General features: G+C 37.9%; 1 non-coding gene across 1 annotated transcript; it reads left to right on the top strand.

The window, feature by feature from the left end:
• Window positions 1–7433: 7433 nt before the first annotated feature.
• On the top strand, window positions 7434–7540 carry LOC122277835. The gene has a single exon (XR_006229143.1). It is a non-coding gene; the product is annotated as a small nucleolar RNA R71 (small nucleolar RNA).
• Window positions 7541–7744: the final 204 nt, after the last annotated feature.

Here is a 7744-nt window from a genome sequence, read left to right as displayed (position 1 = left end):
ATCTTTCTTGGCCAACAAATACTTAAGAGCAGAGTGGTCAGTGAAAATAGTAACAGGAGAACCAAGAATATAAGCCCGGAATTTATCAAGTGCAAAAACAACTGCAAGCAATTCTTTTTCAGTAGTGGTATAATTTTTCTGGGTATCATTCAAGGTTCTACTGGCATAATAAATCACAAATGGTCTGTTATCCACTCGCTGCCCCAAAACAGCTCCTAAGGCATAGTCACTAGCATCTGTCATAATCTCAAAGGGAAGGTCCCAATGCGGGGGTTGCACAATAGGGGCAGTGGTAAGCGACTTTTTCAAGGTATCAAAAGCTTTTTTGCACTCATCACTCCAAACAAATTCAATATCATTTTGTAAAAGAGTGCACAAAGGTTTTGCAATGGAACTAAACCCTTGAATAAACCGCCTATAAAAGCCAGCATGACCAAGAAAAGAACGAATATCCCTAACTGTCCTAGGGATAGGAAGTTTAGATATTAATTCAATCTTTGCCTTGTCGACCTTTATACCCTCAGAAGAAACAATATGCCCTAATACAATGCCCTGAGTAACCATAAATTGGCATTTCTCCCAATTAAGTAAAAGATTTTTTTCTTCACATCTCTGGAGAATACGTGTCAAATTATGCAAACAACTCTCAAAGGATTTTCCAAAAACAGAGAAATCATCCATGAATATTTCACAAATATCATCAATCATGTCAGAAAAAATAATCATCATGCATATCTGAAAAGTAGCTGGAGCATTACACAAACCAACAGGCATTCTAGTAAAAGCAAAAGTGCCAAAAGGACAGGTGAAAGTGGTTTTCTCCTGATCCTCAGGCGCTACAGCAATTTGATAATAACCAGAATAGCCATCCAATAAACAATAATATGCATTACCAGCTACTCTTTCCAAAATTTGATCCAAGAATGGTAAAGGAAAATGATCCTTCCTACTGGCTGAATTAAGTTTTCTATAATCAATGCACATTCTCCAGCCAGTAACCATTCTAGTTGGAATCAACTCATTTTTTTCATTTTTTATGACAGTCAAACTAGATTTCTTTGGTACCACTTGAGTTGAACTTACCCACTTACTGTCTGAGATGGGATAAATGATTCCCACTGCGAGTAGCTTAAGCACTTCCTCTTTCACGACTTCCTTCATGGTAGGATTGAGCCTTCGTTGAGCATCACGAACTGGTTTAGCATCGTCTTCAAGATGGATTCTGTGGGTACATACAGCGGCATCAATACCTTTGATGTCTGCTATTGTCAAACCAATTGCGCCTCGATGCTTTCTTATACTTCAATCAACTGGGCTTTGAGGAAATCACCACCGGAAAAGTTCCTTCTTCAGGTCCAAGAAACGCATACTTTAATTCTTGAGGAAGCGGTTTCAGTTCCATCTGAGGAACTTCTTCCTCTGAAGATCTAAGTATGTCTGGTGGTGGTAGAGCTTCGAACTGGGGTTTCCATCTTACTCCCGCAAATTGTACTTCAAGTGGTAAAGATGAATCTGCAAAACAATCAAAAAAATCAAAGTCATCTTCATCAATATGATCAATTTTCTCATCAAGTAAAAATTCAGGTGTCTGAAAAATATAATCATCATCAAAAAAAGGAGAAGTTGAGCAAATAAAATCTGTTGGTGTCAAACTCTCCACAGCATTCAAATCACTTGTGTCATCCAAATGTGCTGGCATCTTGCAAGCGTTGAAAACGTTCAACTCAAGTGCCATGTTCCCAAAGGTAAGCTTCAAAACTCCACTTCTGCAATTGATCAAAGCATTTGATGTAGCTAGAAATGGTCTTCCTAGGATGACAGGAGCTTGGTAAATAGTGGAGACCGCCTGCTGCATGTCAAGAACCACAAAATCTACTGGGTAGTAGAATTTGTCCACCTGGACCAACACGTCTTCTACAATACCCCTCGGTACCTTAACTGATCTGTCAGCCAGCTGTAGCATGATGGAGGTCTTTTTCAGCTCACCCAATCCCAACTGCTCATATACTGAGAACGGTAGCAAGTTCACACTACTCCCCAAATCAAATAAAGCTCTCCCAATTCGTGATTCACCAATCATAATGGAGATGTTGGGAGAGCCAGGATCTCCAAACTTCTGAGGAGTCTCGTTCAATATCAATGCACTAACTTGCTCCGTTAGGAAAGCTTTCTTCTTCACATTCAGCTTCCGCTTCACCGTGCACAAGTCCTTCAAAAATTTTGCATATGAAGGCACTTGTTGTATGGCATCCAAGAGTGGAATATTGATTTTCACTTGCTTGAAAATCTCTTGAATCTCCGTGTGATACTTATTCTTTTTGCCAGCTGCCAATCTCTAAGGATAGGGTGCCACAGGTTGGTATCCTTTACTAGTTTCAGCATCTGCACTTACAGGCTCCTTCAGTTCTGGTCTCGCTACCTCTGATTCTTTTTCAGCTTCATCCGTCTCTGCTGCATCTTTAGGCGTAGGAGCAATTACCTCTGTGTCTATGATCATCTCAGGTCGGGGAACTTCCTTCCCACTTCTCAAAGTAAGAACAGCTTTTGCTGTCTCAACAACGTCTCCTGAGACATTATGCACTTGATGTTGTTGTTGTCTGTATACTTGAGGATTAGGCTGAGGCTGTGCAGGAAATTTCCCTTTCTCTAGGGTGCTCAAGGTTGTGCTCATCTTATTAACAGTGTCACGCAACTCATTTATGGCCTGAGTATTTTGATTATTTGTGGTGGCCTGAATCTGCATGAATTGCTGAAGTGTATTGGCCATCTGTGCCATACTGTCATCTAGAGTCTTCTTTGCAGATGATGAAGGCTGAGGACTTTGTGCAGCTACATGAGGCTGAAATCCAGGAGGAGCTACATAAGGATAGCTCTGAGGATTTTGATATGGCGGATACTGGTGCTGAGGAGCACCTTGATTAAATGGCTGCTGCTGAGGTGGTGGGGACCGACTAGGCTGATCATTTCTCCATGAGAAATTTGGGTGATTTCTCCACCCCGGATTATATGTGTTGGAGAAAGGCTGATTCTGTGCTCGATTGACCCAGTTAGCTGATTGCATTGGCTCAGATCCACTTTCTTGAAATACTGGCATAATCGGGCAATCTTGGGTCTTATGATTTGAATCAGCACATATAGAACATACCTCTGCTACTTTCGCAGCCTTTACCTTTTCCATTTCCATGACCTCCATTCTTCTAGTCAATGCAGTTATTCGGGCTTGAACATCAGTGTCTCCTTTAAGCTCATATCTGCCCCCTCCAAAAATAGCCCTCATTGGCTGTGCTGTTAATGGAACTCGATCAGTACGAGTGTTCCATTGTTGTGCGCTCTCAGCAAGGTAGTCGAAAAATGATAATGCTTCATCAGGTTCTTTGCTGAAGAACTCTCCATTGCACATTGTTTGAACAAATTGCTTGCATTCCGGAGTGAGACCAGTGTAAAAATAGCTCACCAGCCTCCAGGATTCAAAACCATGATGTGGACAAATGTTCACCAAATCTTTAAATTTTTCCCAACTGGCCTGAAAGGTCTCATCAGGTTTCTGATTGAACTGGCTGATCTGTTCCTGCAAAAATTGAGTTCTCTGAAAAGGAAAAAATTTCTGTAAGAATTCACGCTGCATGTCAGACCAACTAGCAATGGAATTAGGTCTTAAAGAGTTAAACCATATCTTCGCTTTATCCTTTAAAGAAAAAGGAAATAAATGAAGTCTAATGAATTCATCAATAACAGCCCTAGTGATAAAAGTAGCACAAGCCAGCTCAAAATCTGTCAAGTGCTGGTAAGGACTCTCAGAATCCATCCCGTGGAACTGAGGTATCACTGACATCATACCATGCTTGATAGAGAAATTTGGTGCATTTTCAGGTAAAATTATGCATGAAGGTGTAGTGGTACGAGTGGGTTGCAAATAGTCCTTCAGAGTGCGTGGTGCAGGTGCAGCCATGTTTTCTGATTCAATTTCAATTTCGTCACCTGGCTCACTCAAAGAAAAGACAGACGAACTATCTATCTCCAAGCTGTGTATACTACTCTCAACACTCGATGTGACTCGAAGCAACCTATTTGATGTGTCTCTTACCCATGACATGAAACATCAATCTAATATGGTAGAGATGAGTGGTTGATGCAGATGAGATGAGTAACCAGAGATAATATGGTAAAGAAAAATAAAATAAAATAACAAGTTTAAATTTAAGTTAGACAACTTATCCCCGGCAACGGCGCCAAAAACTTGACTCACTCAAAAATGAGTAGCACTAATTCTATCCCAAGTGCAGGAGGATGTCGTGTAATAATTAGGAATAAATTCCTAGATCGTCTCCTCAGGGAAAGTTGCTTAAAATTAAACTTGTTGAAAAAAAATGTGAAAAACTTCACAAAGAGAAGATAAAATGATGGTATATGCAATGGATGGAAAAGGGTACTAGTCATGGACTAAATTCATGTCTTTTGATTTTTTGTTTGTTGGATTGGAATGTAAAGGACTAATAAATTAAACTAAGAAACTAATAAAACTAAATTAAGCATTAAACTAAATTAGAAAGTAATTGACAAAACATGAACTGAAAATTAAAAATGCCTAAAACCAAGATTCTAGATTTCATCTTTGTAATTAAATTACGGATTCTCAAAATAACACATAACAATTGTAATCACTATTAAATGAAAACTTAAAGAAGTAAGAAAAATAAATAACACGAAATAAGTAAACAGAAACTCAAAAGTATTCTATAAACTTTAAACTGAAGTTAAATAAAATAGGGAATGAAAAGTCTAAATGAAAACGTCCTTTCATGATTCAATTGAAATTCGAAACAAAAAGGAACAATTTCTTACGTATAAAAACTCTAGAACAATTCCTCTGCTCTTCACGTATGATATTCAGAAAAATCAAAAACAAAAACAAAAGCTTAAAATCAAATCTTTCTTGCAATAAATTAAGGTAACACAATTAATTTAGAACTTCTAAAACAATTCTTTATGAAACAAAATAGCACACTTGATTAAAAACTTCTAAAACAATTTCTTTTATTGTATGAAACAAACTAGTAATGAAACAAACTAGTAACTTAATGGAAATTAAGGTTTTACACTTAATGAAATACAATTCTAGAACAAATATTAATACACAAAAAAAAATACTAAAACAACAAAGCTTTGAAACTAAAAAGAGAAACAAAATTTCTTAAAACAAAAAGGAGCTAATTCTTTCAAGTACATAGCAGAAAATTGTGTGTGTTGACTAGTGTTTTTCTAAGATTGAGTTGTCCTCAATTGTCCTCTAAAGCTTCGGTGTGCACCTCATTTTATAGCCAAACATCTTGGCTACTTTATCTCTCATTCAATTGGTTTTGCATTCACACCCAATAACCAAGTCTTCAATCTTGCTTTCACACTCAATTTCGGCCACTTGCATTCCTCTTTCTTTACTTTGTGTCTTGCATTGCATTCCTCTTCAATTGCCGTGTCTTCCATTGCATTCCTCTTTCTTTATTTTATTCAATTGGTTGATTAATTCAAACCAAACAACCAAGTCCAACATGCCTAACTTCTTGCCTAACTTCTTGCCTAACTTGTTGACTAACTTGATGCCTAACTCTTGCACGGTTTCTTCATTGCTTCTCCAACCGATTTCTTCAATTTGTTTCTTCAATTTGTTATTTCAATTTCAGCACATGTTTCTTCATTCACCTACTGCTTTGACTGGTCCAAACTAATTCAATTCATTCCCCTAACTACAATTCACTTCAGACGACTTCTCTTCAAGATTCAAGCACGGCATCTCTTCAATTTGTCACATGTTTTCTTTCTTTCTTCCTTCATTTTGGTTTTTGTTTAATTCAATGGAAAGGAAGCAGCCTTTTATGACTTTTTCAATGTTAAATTTGGTGGAGAGCAGCAGCCTTCTTCTTCATATAGTTTCAGTGGACAGCAGCCCTTTGATTTCAATAACTTCTTCCTTCATTTCGGTGGACAGCAGCAGCCCTCTTCTTCCAATCCATCACATGTTCCTCACCTTAATTTAGCTGCAACAACCAATGTAAGTTAAGCCAAACCAGCAGCCTTCCAATTAATGTATAATTTAGGTGGGTTGGAAATGAGTTGGTGGATTTATTTGAGTGTGAAAAGGGATCCATTGGTGAGATGGTAGCTAGCCGAAATGAGGTTAGATGGAGTTAGGATTGTTTAAATGGTGGGAAGGCTCAAGACAAAGTATGATCAAGGCATGAACATAATGAACCATGGTATGCATGAAAAATAGAGATGGAGATTAAAAGAAAACACTCAACAATAAAATAACACAAATGCAAAATTAGCTTGAGCAACTTCCATTCAAAGATGGCAAGAAGTGTTTCTATCTTTTGAGGTTCATGAATTGAACCCAAAAGATGAAAAGATAGCTCAAGAAACTTTATGAAGAACAAGAAAAACAATGGTACAAATGCAAATGATAATGGAAAGCAAGAAAAATTATGAACTAGAATGCAAGTAATCAATAGTTGGTAGAATTTAAGCATATATTCATTCTTTTAATCAATTAAAATCACAACTTTGATTTATTCATTTTAACCATTTTTCCATTTAAAACCAATAATAATGTCATGATGAATTTAAAATACATTGGTTTTAAATAGTTAAAATGTGCAATATTTCAGCTCAATCTGTGACCTCTCAATTTCTTTTCCACTCCTAAGTGTGATGGCCTTGCATTGCTCCTTTGGATTCACTTCAGTGTTGCTAGGAAAAACTCCTCTTTGTTGGTCGTGGCTAGTTACCCAATTTGCACTACAAGATTCTTCATAGTGGCTCCCATGTTGCTACAATGAGTCTCAATGTTGTCCAACCGTGAATCAGTCTTTTTAAACCTTGCATTGGTCTCCTGAACAAAGGAAACCATGGCATCCTCAAGTGACATCTTCTTCTCGCTTGGTTGGCTATCAAATCCTGGAGGAGGATGAGGTTGCAACACATTCTTTGTATTTCCATATGACAAATTCTCATGATTTCTAAGCCCTAGATGATAGTAATTTGGCATAGGATTACCACGATAGTTGTAGTTCCGATTGTTGATGTATTGAACTTGTTCTTGACTCGCTTCATTATTTGGAACTATCATACTTGTAGATGCAACATATTCTGTACTTTGTGGTATCCTTTGTGTTGTCAAGGCTGAAATTTGATGAGATAGAGTAGCTACTTGAGCTGAAAGGGCTGGTATCGGCTCCAAGTCATGAATTCCAACAACCTTCTTAGCCAAAGTCCTCTCAGTTGGCCATTTATAGTTGTTTGAGGCCATCTCTTCCAAAAGGGCAGTAGCACCCTCAGTTGTCTTTGACATCAAAGTGCCACCAGAAGGAGGATCAACTATAATTCGAGTTTGCCCATTTAACCCGTTATAGAACATCTGAACTTGCAACCAATCTGGCAATCCATGTTGTAGGCAACGTCGAACCAAGTCTTTATACCTCTCCCACGCTTCATAGAGTGACTCAAAATCATTTTGCTTGAATTGACCAATCTCACTCCTGAGTTGGGCTGTTTTTGCAGGAGGAAAGAATTTAGCAAGAAACCTCTCTGCCATGTCCTGCCAACTAATGATGCTTCCCGGTTGTAGAGATTGTAGCCAACCTCTAGCCTTGTCCCTCAAAGAAAAAGGAAACAATCTCAGTCTAATGGTGTCTTCAGGAACACCATTGATCTTCACAGTGTTGCAAATCTTCAAGAACATTGCCAAATG

Source organism: Carya illinoinensis, chromosome 9, assembly GCF_018687715.1.
Source record: "Carya illinoinensis cultivar Pawnee chromosome 9, C.illinoinensisPawnee_v1, whole genome shotgun sequence".
Lineage (NCBI taxonomy): Eukaryota > Viridiplantae > Streptophyta > Magnoliopsida > Fagales > Juglandaceae > Carya > Carya illinoinensis.
The sequence above is the reverse complement of the archived record's forward strand: the minus strand, read 5'-3'. Positions and strand labels throughout refer to the sequence as shown.